Raw genomic sequence first — 12,280 nt, forward strand, 5'->3', positions numbered from 1 at the left:
ATTAAAGATGTAATCTCAGGAGAAGATTTATTCATTCAGGAAATTCATGTTATTAATAAACAGCTCATTTTCTCTGAGAAAAAAAACAAAAAACTGAAGCACATTATTGTCTGTGTCCTGAAGTATTTACAGTATGAAGTCACCCTGACACACTGTTGGAGTGGATGGATGCACAGAGCTAATAATGTAATGTGCCCCTCCCACAGGGAGCTGATCTCCTCATCTAGGTCACAGTGAGCATTAAAAGGGTTAAGGGTGCACAGTAAATTTATTGTGGGTCTTCAAGCAGCAATGGGCCGGAGCACTAATGGATGACCTTGGGGTTTGACTGCTCCAGACTTGAGGAGATCATGTCTCACCACCCTCCCTTCCACTGGGATGACCCCGGTCCTCTCTGCCCCCGGCCTCAACCTTTAACTCACTGATCTTTGACCAAATTATTAAGCAGACACCTGCTTTCCGGTGTTTAGTCAGAGTAGTAGGAGGAGAGGGAGAGGGGGAGCGCTCGCTGCTCGATAATGTGATGTAGATGTTCCACACAATAAATCTGGCTAAAGATAAACCTGTGAGTTACATTTTAGGAAAACAAATGAAAGTTTACAAGGTTTGATCATTCAAAACATGGACTATTTAATTTAATTGTTAATGCATACAAATCTACAAATTTAGAAAGACAAGTTGTCGATTAACAGCACAAGTATTAGGAGGAGATGAACTCATGCTCAGAAGATGTTGGCCTTAGTAAGAGTAATGAGTCAATGATGTATAAAGATATGATGAGATGATATTTCATAAAATGTTCATCATTGGTTTGCATGAATGTTATGATGGAAAAAAAAACATGAAATACTTATAAATCTTATAACGGATTATAATATAATTAAAATAGGGCAGGAAATAAATGTAAATAGACTTTTCAAAACGTCAGTCATGGCCAGACAGTCGCACCACATGATATTTGGACACTTTGAATAACAGAATAAATTACAGAAGTAAGTTAGTAAGTAACATTTAAAAAAACAATCCAAGTGTTCACATATAAACTAAATTAATCCAGATTTTGTATCTTTTTATGCATTTAAATCGAGGCTGGGACTTAATCGCTTTAATTGTGATTAATTAATTACAGAAAAATAACACTAAACAAAAATAAATTAATCTTTTTTTTTTTTTACTCCAAACTGCACGAAACCTTTCTTATTGCACGAGTTCCCATTATACTCAAAATACTTATACACAGACCACAACACAAGAAATGGGAGAACCAGGAGAAGTCCTTGCTGTGCATTGTGGGTGTTAACTTTAATTTAAATAGAAATACCAGATGGAAAACTAAAGCCCAGTTGTGTACAAATTGTTAAAGAAATAATTTGTGGATGAGCAGAGCTCTTCTAGCCTCAGCTAACACCTCAATGCTAAACATGTAGCAGCTAGCACCCTAATGCTAAACACGTAATCTAGCACCCTAATGCTAAACATGTAGCAGCTAGCACCCAAATGCTAAACACGTAGTAGCTAGCACCCTAATGCTAAACATGTAGCAGCTAGCACCCTAATGCTAAACACGTAGCAGCTAGCACCGTAATGCTAAACACATAGCAGCTAGTGCGAACAACGGTCCTAGTCCGAGCAGACCGTGTCTCCAATCCACACTGGACAAGATGACAGAGCCAACAAATGAACAAAGTCTGTAGACAAATGATGATAAATGCTACAGATAGCATTGTCTGACCCAACTTATCAACTGCTATGTAATAATAATAATAATAATGCATCAGTTTTATATAGCGCTTTATCATAGACACTCAAAGTCGCTTTACAGAATTAAGGCATTATTCTTTCACTCCACACTTAGTGATGGTAAACTACTATTGTAGCCACAGCTGCCCTGGGGAAGACTGACGGAAGCGAGGCTGCCATAGTGCGCCATCGGCCCCTCCAACCACCACCAACACTCACTCACACACTACATTCATACTAGGCAATGTAGGTGAAGTGCCTTGCCCAAGGGCACAATGACAGATACCACTGGGTGACTGCCACCCCACTGTGGCACCTGGAATTCTCAGTGGTCTCCCATCCAACTACTAACCAGGCCCAGACCTGCTTAGCTTCCGAGATCTAACGGGATCGGGCAATGACAGGCTGGTATGGCCACAAGACTATTTTAAACTAATGGAATGTTCTGTATTAAGTGCTGTTTTTTTTATTTTAATACACAAATACACATTTGTTTTAGAAAGTTTACTAAAAAATCCTGAAAAGCGTGAATATACTGTAGCTTGATTAAATTGTGCTTTGTGAACAATGTACTCATAATATTATTTGTTCATATTACACATTATGTTACAACTCAGTGGAGGAAATATCAAATATAAATAAATAAATAAATAATAATAATAACTATTTAGTTGTTTAAGCTCATTTATTGTTTTCATTGATTCAGTCATGTACCAAAATCTATTCAAATGTGCTTTTTTTTTCTTTTTTATTAATCGACTCCCACCACTAATTTAAATCTTTTTCAACTAATGGAAATGCAGTTGGACTGAATATTTAGGTGCCACGTCATTGACCCTAATAATATAGATTGATATAATGTTCAGTGTCCAAGCAGTTATGCATCACACACAAGACACACAAAGAAACAGTAAATTTGTGATTTGGGCTTTCCTCAAACACACATCTTTGTCAAGGGCACAGGAACCAAAGACAGTTACAGACTTCTGGGAACTGTGTGTGTCAGATTTGAAGGGGAAACAAAATAGAGGAAAAAAGAGTTTCCATGAAGGTGTATCTTGTTGGAAGTGAGTGTGACCTCAGGCTGCCATTATACATTGTCCCACCATCTGCACAAACGTGAACTTTGCCTTTAAATCCCAGTTTCTCAATTAACATGTCCAGCTGGGCGGAGAATTCCGTCAGCTCCCTAATATCATCATTGCTGTGGCAGACATATATAAATATTAAAAAAAAAAGTGCCCACAGCCTCTTTCTGGCTGTATAAGAGCAGCATACGCTTTCTGGGTCGTAATGACCAGCGGCAACTTAGCAGGGTAACGGTGCAGTGCATGGACTCATGGAGCTCCTGCAGACCCACACACATAACCCATAATGTCTAGGGACGCCTTTTTTTGTTATTCCTCTGCTTTTACTCGCAGGGAGAATGAGACACTAGGTAGCACCTAACTGGCATAATAACACATCCTGCAATGTTTAACAAAGGCACAGTCTCAAGCCTCTTTGATATATTCTAGTGGTCTGGGACAAAGAGTGTTTGGAAAGCATCAAGTCTTGGTCCAAAATGCAAGCTGTGCGGTCTTTGTGATAGCCAGATTACAGCGTCAAGGACTCTTACTTCAGGCTGTATCTGCGTGTGTCTCTGTCTGGGTTTGCGTGTATGGATAACTGTAGTTTCCAGGAAAAGAGATCTTAGGAGGAAGTCTTTGAATGTAGGACGTTGGCGCTGTGGTGGCTAATCTTCCCCCACGGCTTTACAGACGGATGTGGATTTAGCAGTTGGCACTGAAGCTGACCAGTGCTGTTTGATTAGATAACAGAGGGATCTACTGTAGGCATCAATGCTTCCATCGCACTGAAATGAAACAGTGTGCTGGGCTCGTTCTGCTTAGAACACTACAGGGGTTACTTTCCACAGTTCAATGCCACAAGCTGCCAGGCATCGTCCGTCGCAGTGATGCCGCGGTCACCTGTGTCACCGCAGATTGCCGCAGCTTGGACCAGATGTTGGGAATTGGCCGTTACTTTGGTGGTCAGAGGTGCTTCTCTGCACGTCTCTGTACGATGCGCAAGGGGAAAGATTTTAGGTTCTGAAAAGTTGCCAAAGTGCCATGTAAACATACTTCAGTTTGAAGGAAATGGACTTTTACTGTTTTTCCATTTTCCATATTTCTGGCTCCCATCGGCAGCCACAATGTGTCCCAAAAATAATGCAAACAGGCCCATGAGATTGGCGGGAAATATCCATTTGTTTTTAAAAATGAGTCAATGTCTTCATGAACGCAGATTTTAATGACAGACTCGTGAACAGATGGCTTCATTCTGCTAACAAATGTAGAAACTCTGAGCGCTTCATTTAGTAACGAAATCCGAAAACCGTTCAGCTGTTTACTTTGAATCAAACATATTTGGTCAGGGGTAGCACATGAAGATGCTTCTACTGTCGATGCATAAAAGGTCAAGAAATTAGAGTACACAGAGAAAACTAAGCACAAGGAGAATAGGGAAGATCCCCAAATTGTTAACCAATCAAACAATATTTTGGCTACGCTTAATTTAAAGCAGTGGTTCTTAAACCTTTTGGGCTCAAGTACCTGTTTCTCTTATTTCCAAATCCAAGTTACCCCTTTGTCCAACTACAGCATTTTGCTCAGAATACTATAAAAAAAAGCTTGTAACAATGAGAATCTGACAGATGTCAGACTGATGCTCAACTATTGTAACACTGTGTATAATGTAAAGCCACAGTATGATCACACTACACAAGTAAACAACAAGTGAAACATTAGTAATGATCATGATGATGATGCATACTGATCATTTCTGAATTCAGGAATGTAAGAAGCTAATCAAATCAGGCTTTCCACACAAACGTTAATCTGGCGTTAATATGAGGGGAAAAAGAGAGATTTTAATTGTGGCTCAGACAGAAAAATGTGTCCAATCTTCACCCTGCAGTAACCTGATCAAATCAACCTTTTACAGTGTTTATCAACAAAGTATTTTCACATTAATAGTGCGTTTTATAATTTTTCATGGATTTCAATGACATTTACAAGCGTTGGGAAAACTCCGTCCGTTTATTTCTAGAAAACCCAAAAAAATGACATTATGGCCCAGTCCTCCTCCCTGGCTTCAGACCACTTTCATTCATAGACAACACGCTTTTGGCCGACTTACGCACGATGGGCTATACTATAAGAATGATTAGGATGATAAGCATTCCTACAGAAGTATATTTCCAAGTTTCCCAAGATGCATTTGGAACCTACAAAGATAAAAACCTGAAGGTGAGGCTAAACATCTTGGTTGATTCTCCACCTGAAAACATTTTAAATGAGAAAGTGACCAAGTTTGAATATCAACATGTGCTCATTTGATACAAAAAACTCACGTATACACATTTTATTCACACATTTCACACATTTTCAAAGACCCTCCATTGTGCTATTGACTAAACTTCCTGTTAACTTTGAAATAAAAGCCCTATTTACAAAAGAGTGAACGCACTACATACTCATTTAGGCGTTAGTATTTTCAGTAATTTTACACTCTTTCTTTCTCAAGTACCCCCTGTAGTGCCAATGCGTACCCCTAGGGCTACACATACCCCCATTAAAGAAAAGCTGATTTAAAATTCTAAGTTTTCATTTTATTAGTAAAATAAAAGACAGAAATGCCATTGGTCAGAAGAACTAATATATGTTGGTGTGCTTTGTCCCATAAAACAAATACTCTGCATGCATGTCAGACACACATGCAGTTGGACGTCTGATTGTAGGAAAATAATGTGGAACAATGATATCTTTGATCATTGCTCGAACCGACCAACCCAGGAACTGTGTCCAGTGTGGTTAGCATCAACCCATTTCTATTCCCCGAACACAAATCATTCCATGGCTCCTTCATCCTGTGGGTTTCAAAAGCAATTTCAGCTGAAAAATAAGGTGCTTTTCTTCAATTTTCTAGCCATTTGTATCAGGGTTAGTGTTGTTTACCTAGCGACTACACTGGTATTTACATACCTCTTTAAAGGAAAAAAAAATGTCCCCATATGATTTATGGAGTGCAGCAACAGCGCAATTTTCTGTGTGGTGCACCTTAATCTGAGAAGGTGTGGATAAAGGTCACGTTGGCCATACGAATATCATGAGAGTGGCTGGATATTCATTCTCTTTAAAACAACATGTCAGTTAGGTCTGATTTATGAAACGAGCACGTCGAACTCAACACGGCCTTTGGTTTCTATGGGATGATGTAATGAAGAGAAAGAGGAAAAATAATAATAATTCACCCTTCAATAACATCATGCATACTCAGCATCTTGATTTCTTTTCCTCTTTCCACCACAAACAGCAGCAGGCGGAGCCAATGAGGTGTAACAATTATGAAGAAGAAGAAGCAGAGAAAGGGGCTGTGTTGATGATGTCATCCTAGCGTACTACTCATATCAAGTGTGACATCTAAATGAGTATGTAGTGCATTCACATTACATAGAATGAAAATATTAAGTGGGTGAGAAATACCCGGATGTACATTTTTTAAATCTTTCAAAACAGGGCTCTTATTTTGAAGTTAACCCGGATGTAGCATAATGGCGAACAATATGGAAACTTTGAAATGCCTGAGTATATGCAAGTTTTATGAATCAAATGAGCACATGTTGATATTCAGAATCATTATGTACATGTTTCGGTCTTTGTGCATTTTTGTGGTTCTTTTGTGTTTTCCTGAGTTATTTTGTGTATATTTTGAGTAATTTTTTATGTTGTCATTTTGCATATTTGCGTAGTAAATATCATCCTAACGTACTAGACATACTAAGTGTGATGTGTAAAGTGTGTTCACATTAGATAGTATGTAGGTGAGAAATACTAGGATGTATACTATATGGGGAAATATTTTGACAGTGCACGGTGTACACACTAGTCATACTCAACCGCGCTATGATGCATTGGAAGCTGAATGTAAAATGGTGGTGGGACTGGCTTCAATGGATCAAATGAGCTCATGTTGATATTCTACTTGGTCACTTTCTCACTTTAAAATGCTTCCAGAACTTTCAAAGGTGGAGAATCAACAAAGATATTTAGTCTCAGTGTGATTCAGGTTTTTATCCTTGTAGGTTCCGAATGCATCTTAGGAAACTTGGAAGTTACTTCAGTGGGAACGCTCATCATCCTAATCACACTTATAATCAATTGTAGACAGTATATACTCATTGAGATTGTAGTGAGTAGTATGTTAGTGGGACATTTACAACACAGCTAGAGAGAAGCTGTCAGGTGTTAGGATCAATGTCATGTTTCAGAGCTCTAACCTTTAGCCTCCCCTGACTGCTGTGTGATATGATACCATGGGACTGACAGAGGTGGAAAACACACTTTCTCGTACTTAGCGAACCCGATACCACTGCTGGCTCTTCTTTCTGCTCCCTAATTTCCTGAACACATCTTCCCTTTAATGTCTGTCATCAAATTGATCCAACTAGAGGAGAAAGTGAAGGATCTTTTAAGATTCAGTGGAAAAATATTTACTGAATGAAATATTAGTTTGAGTTATGTCTCATTAGAGCCTAAAATTATAATTGTTTTACTAAATTAGACACAGAGCTGTAAGGAGTACGGATATGTATGTCTACTCAAGTAGAAGTACTGTTAGTTAATTGAAATTGAACTCAAGTACAATTACAAGTAAGTCATGCATAAAATACTCAAGTACAAGTACATTAATTTTCACCTCCCATAGTTATTGTTGGTAATAAATCTAGCCATGGTCCCCTTGCATACAGTAAATATCTCATGTAGAAATAAAAAAAATGAAGAGACCAGATCTACCACAATTGGAACTTAATCTATTTTCCATAAAGGCATCAGTATAAAATAAAAGGTTTGTCAAAATGTATATATATTTTTTTTTTAAAAACAACACCAATGAATTAAATTCAAAATAAATCAAGTTCTCAGGCTCTAAGTATAGCTACATATATGAAAATAACCTCCATTGTTGTTGCAATTTGATACGTTTAATCTGATTGGTCGGCTAAGGTGTGATGCATTTGATTGTTGTCTGGTCATTTCATTTTTTGTAGTTTCACAATGTCCGTTGATCATTTTATAACTACTCAGTAATGGGTGGGTGTAGAAAAGTAATGAATTACTTTAAAACATACTTAAGTACAAGTAAAATTACTGACTTAAAAACATACTCATTCAAGTACAAGTAGGCCTACTCATAAAAGCAACTCAGTTACAGTAACGTGAGTACTTGTAATCCATTACTTTCACCTCTGATTAGACATTCTATATCCACACAGCAGTGTGTTTTAATGAAGTCAGATGTCAAACTGACACATTTCAGTGCACAGATCCATATAAAAACTAAAAGTCTAATGTGTAACATTTAATATTTTGTCTCACGTTCACCATGGTGAACTCATTATTTACAGCGTGCTCATCCCTGTGAGGACGCACCAATTTAGTGTGGAAGCAGGGGATCAAGTTCAGTCTTAATGACCACCTTTCACTGACCTCTCCAGAGGAAACAAATGGAGCCCCAAGGTGATGTTTCAATATCACTAACTACTTGGGTGTCCCCGGGAAAGGAACAGATGTAGCCACGAGGACGGGGAAGGGGTGAGCCTCGGGTCAAGGTCACCATACGCCAAGGTTAGGGTCAGATAAGCAAGGCTGGTTCCAGGTCTGCGTATGCCCGCAGGACATAAAGAGGGAGGAGATGGAGAAAGTGTTCCTCACTCTACTCACTGAGGGCCGGGGGCCAGGGGGACGGCTGATCCCATGGTCAGATGCTCTGGGCTGTTTCTGGCAAAAAAACGTATCAAACACATGGAAGAAGTAGGTCCTCTAGAAGTGGGACAATTGTGATATTGGTCTTCTTTTTTATCTTATTTGGCACAGTTTCAAATACAATGAAACATAATATCAACAGTAGACTAGTGCTGTGCGATATGGAGACAAATTTATATCACAATATAGGTAAATTTATATCCTGACAACAATACATATATACCGGTATGGTATTTCTTCCTTCAAATTAGATGAAATGAATGGAAAATTGCTATTCATTATTTATTTTACTATATATAAAAAATGAATAAATAAAAATATCTCAATATAAATGGTACTTCTCCTTTAAGAATCTTCTCAATGAAGGAATATTTGTGACTTAAGCTACATATACTGTTTTCACGTGTTCTGATTTGTAAATTTGTATGTGGAAATGCCACCAAGGGGTGCAAAAACCAACAATAATGGCCACTCTTATCGTTTGAAACCGTACCTGTAGTGAATTTTACTCCATCAAAGATCATATATGATAGTGGTGGTTTTTGTAGTTGACTCATCCCTAAGTAGTAGTTTTGTTATTTTGCTGATTTGTCCTGATGTTTGACCTTATTGATTGTAATTTTTCATTGAAATATACAGCAAATGCAGACAATTTATATCGCACTACCATGTATATCATTATATCGCACAGCATAACAGTAGACAGACATTGACATAAATTAACAATTATAAGTTAATTATGTAGTTTATTATTGGCTATAAAATAATTGTTAGAAAAAATGGTGGGAGTTGATGTGACATTAGAAATTGAGACATTGTCAATCAACAATCAGTTTTTTAGACTTTGACTGAAAAAATTAAGTAATTTTTTTTCATGTAGAGACAGTTAATTTTGAACCATTTTGCAATTTTTTTTTTTTTTTTTTTTCCCAATTCCTCATTCCATGAAAGTAATTTGATGATTATGTAAATGAAACAAACTGGTATTATCTATGAATAATATTTTTGATAGCTGATCGGATACATTTGCCAAATCGTAGATACAGTATATATTAGGAACAACAATGGCCCCAAGACAGATCCCTGGGGTATGCCACATTTTGACACAAGAAGAGCAGAAGTTACTTTTTTGAATACAACAAACTAATCTGTGTTCAAAATAACAAGTACAACAACACAGCCAGGTAATCCAGTCCCAAGCATTATTTTTTTTCTTAATAAAATGATTTACAGGATCAAAAGCTTTTCAGATGTTTAAATAAATGTCTATAGTAGATTGACCCTTGTACTTTGCTTTGTACAGTTCACTGGTAAGATGTGTAATGGCCAAATAAGTAGAACAACATTTCTTAAAAACATATTGATGTTGGTACAGAATTTTATTCTTGTCAAGATACCTCATCAGTCTGTTGTAAGCTAGCTTTTCGAGAATATTAGAAATCGTAAGTAATTCAGTATTAGATGATTTGATTACGATTCAGGCTGCTATGATTTTAATTGATGCATCTTTTTCCCCCATTCAGGATTATTTTTTTTCCACACTTTGTGGCTATTTCATACTTTCATGTGTCAGTAAATATTAATTAAAATAACCACACAACATTTGCCTCCATTATCTGTTACTTTTGTCAAATCACCAAATCCAACAGAAACCCTATTACAAAAGAAAAATATGAGTTTATTCCGCTAATTTAATGTGAACCAACACAGAAGCTAGCTTATTCAGTAAAAATAAATAGACCTTCAAACAAAATCCTCAATGAGCAGCATGAACTAAACATTTTGCTCTGCATAATCAGAGCAGCTTTAAAAACATGAAAAAAAAAAACCTATTACATGAATTGTGGAATTTGGGTTTTTAAAAGAACATAAGGAATTATTAAATCATACCTGGGAATGTAAGTGCATAGGCTAATGTGCAGCTGCTCATCATCATTATTTTTTATCAGTCTTCAGTTCTTGTGTAAGAAAAGGAGCTCCGCTGTGCAGTTACTGTGTCTCTGAAGGTAGAGAATGTTCTCTCTGCTGAGAAACTCATGCCAGGAATGCACAGATACCTCTGGGCTAGGGATGGGTACCAAATTTGGTATTTTTTTAGGTGCCGCAAAATTCCTTTGGTGCTACCTGGTATCAATTCACTTAAAATCAAACGGTGCCATGTTTCGGTATCTAAACGGATCTTTGCGATTGTGAGGGAGTGACGGAATAAGTGATTTCCTGTGCAGTACCTGAACACAACATTGCACGCACAACAGCGTAATGACGTCAGTAGCTGTGGGTTCAGCGGTGGTTGATGGAAAGAAGTTGAACGTATGGCTCCACTTTTTAAAATGTGCTGCTAAGTCACTAAGTTAGTGAACAGGTGGATAGCACAAAAAGGATACAGCAGGATTAAAAGCATTTGAAAGTCTCAAACGTATGAACCCATGCATGCTGCCGTGGACAGGGGATGATGATTTTGTCAGGGGAGTAAACACAACACGCACTCAACAAACACGTTGGCTCGTATCCAGACAGTGCGCACTGACAGCAGTGTTTGTTCGCTCATTTTAATTGACTTATGAGTCACATTCGTGGTGTCCACCATCTTGTAAACATTGCAGTCTCTGAGCTGCTACGGGAAGCAGGAGGGTCAAATATCATTGCGCTGCCGCACCCTTTTGAAACTTTTTTTACTTAGTTTTATTTTGTGAACCTCTGAATGTTAAACACTTTTTTTTTATTTTTATTTAATTTTTTATCTTTGGCTCACTTCTAATAGCTGGTTATTTAGCTTTATATGATAATGCAACCATTAGCAAAGCAACGTCCACATCCAACTGTTTTTATAATCAGCACAGCAGCAGAACGTAAAGTAAACCGTCTATGGAAGTCTGAGTTAGTATATCGTGCAACAACCTAAACAAAAGAATATATAATTGGAAGTTCTTCAGGTTATTTGTTTCTATGAAATGTCAGACGATGCCATTAGCTGCAGGAGGAGCTCCCATGGTATTTAAAGGGAATAAATTAGCTGTAGCACATTAATTTTTGACTTAATTAATAAGATAACCTAAGTGATTTATTTGATTCCTTAGACTGTACGAAGCAATAATAAGCTACAGTACGAGGTAAATGTGCTAAATGTGTTCGACTAGAGAAAGACAAACAGAGCTGAGTGAAACTGCAATTACTGTCAGCTTCACATGGAAGAGGATGCTAATAGGAGCATTTTCTGCTCCACATCAGATCAAATCAAAGTCTATCCTGGTGGGTTGTGCTTTCCTTAATTAGGAGGTGCAAGTAGTTTGATATAAAATCCTAAAGATTGTGGTTCCTCTGGTTGTCAGCTAATTAGCTGCTGCTCACAAATACTTTTCTATCTTTTTCACGCGTCTTCATTAACAAATGTAATTGACATGCATACATTTGATTTCAGCTAATATTAAAGATTATTATCAAGGAAACAAGTGATCATCCTCTTTATTTCTACTCAGCATTAAAGACTTTAATGTCTTACTGCTTCAAAAGATTTGAAAAGTCTTAACACAACTCACTTTTTTCCATTTTGTGTCGCATGGAATACAAAAGCTTTGTCATTTTCATTCACACACATCCTGAAAACACATTTTTAATGGACATCAGCTTTAAAAAAGCTTCACAACAAAACTATTTCAAGCCAGATTTGTTTGTAGAAGTTTACACAAAGGAAACTTTCACACTAACAAAGTGTTCCTAGAAAGAATGCAGAGTAT

At 37.3% G+C, this 12,280-nt stretch overlaps 1 pseudogene; it reads right to left on the reverse strand.

The window, feature by feature from the left end:
- Positions 1 to 2,044: 2,044 nt before the first annotated feature.
- LOC114466234 (uncharacterized) lies at positions 2,045 to 2,162 on the reverse strand (annotated as a pseudogene).
- Positions 2,163 to 12,280: the final 10,118 nt, after the last annotated feature.

Source organism: Gouania willdenowi, chromosome 6 (assembly GCF_900634775.1).
Source record: "Gouania willdenowi chromosome 6, fGouWil2.1, whole genome shotgun sequence".
In the NCBI taxonomy this organism is placed as follows: Eukaryota; Metazoa; Chordata; class Actinopteri; order Blenniiformes; family Gobiesocidae; genus Gouania; species Gouania willdenowi.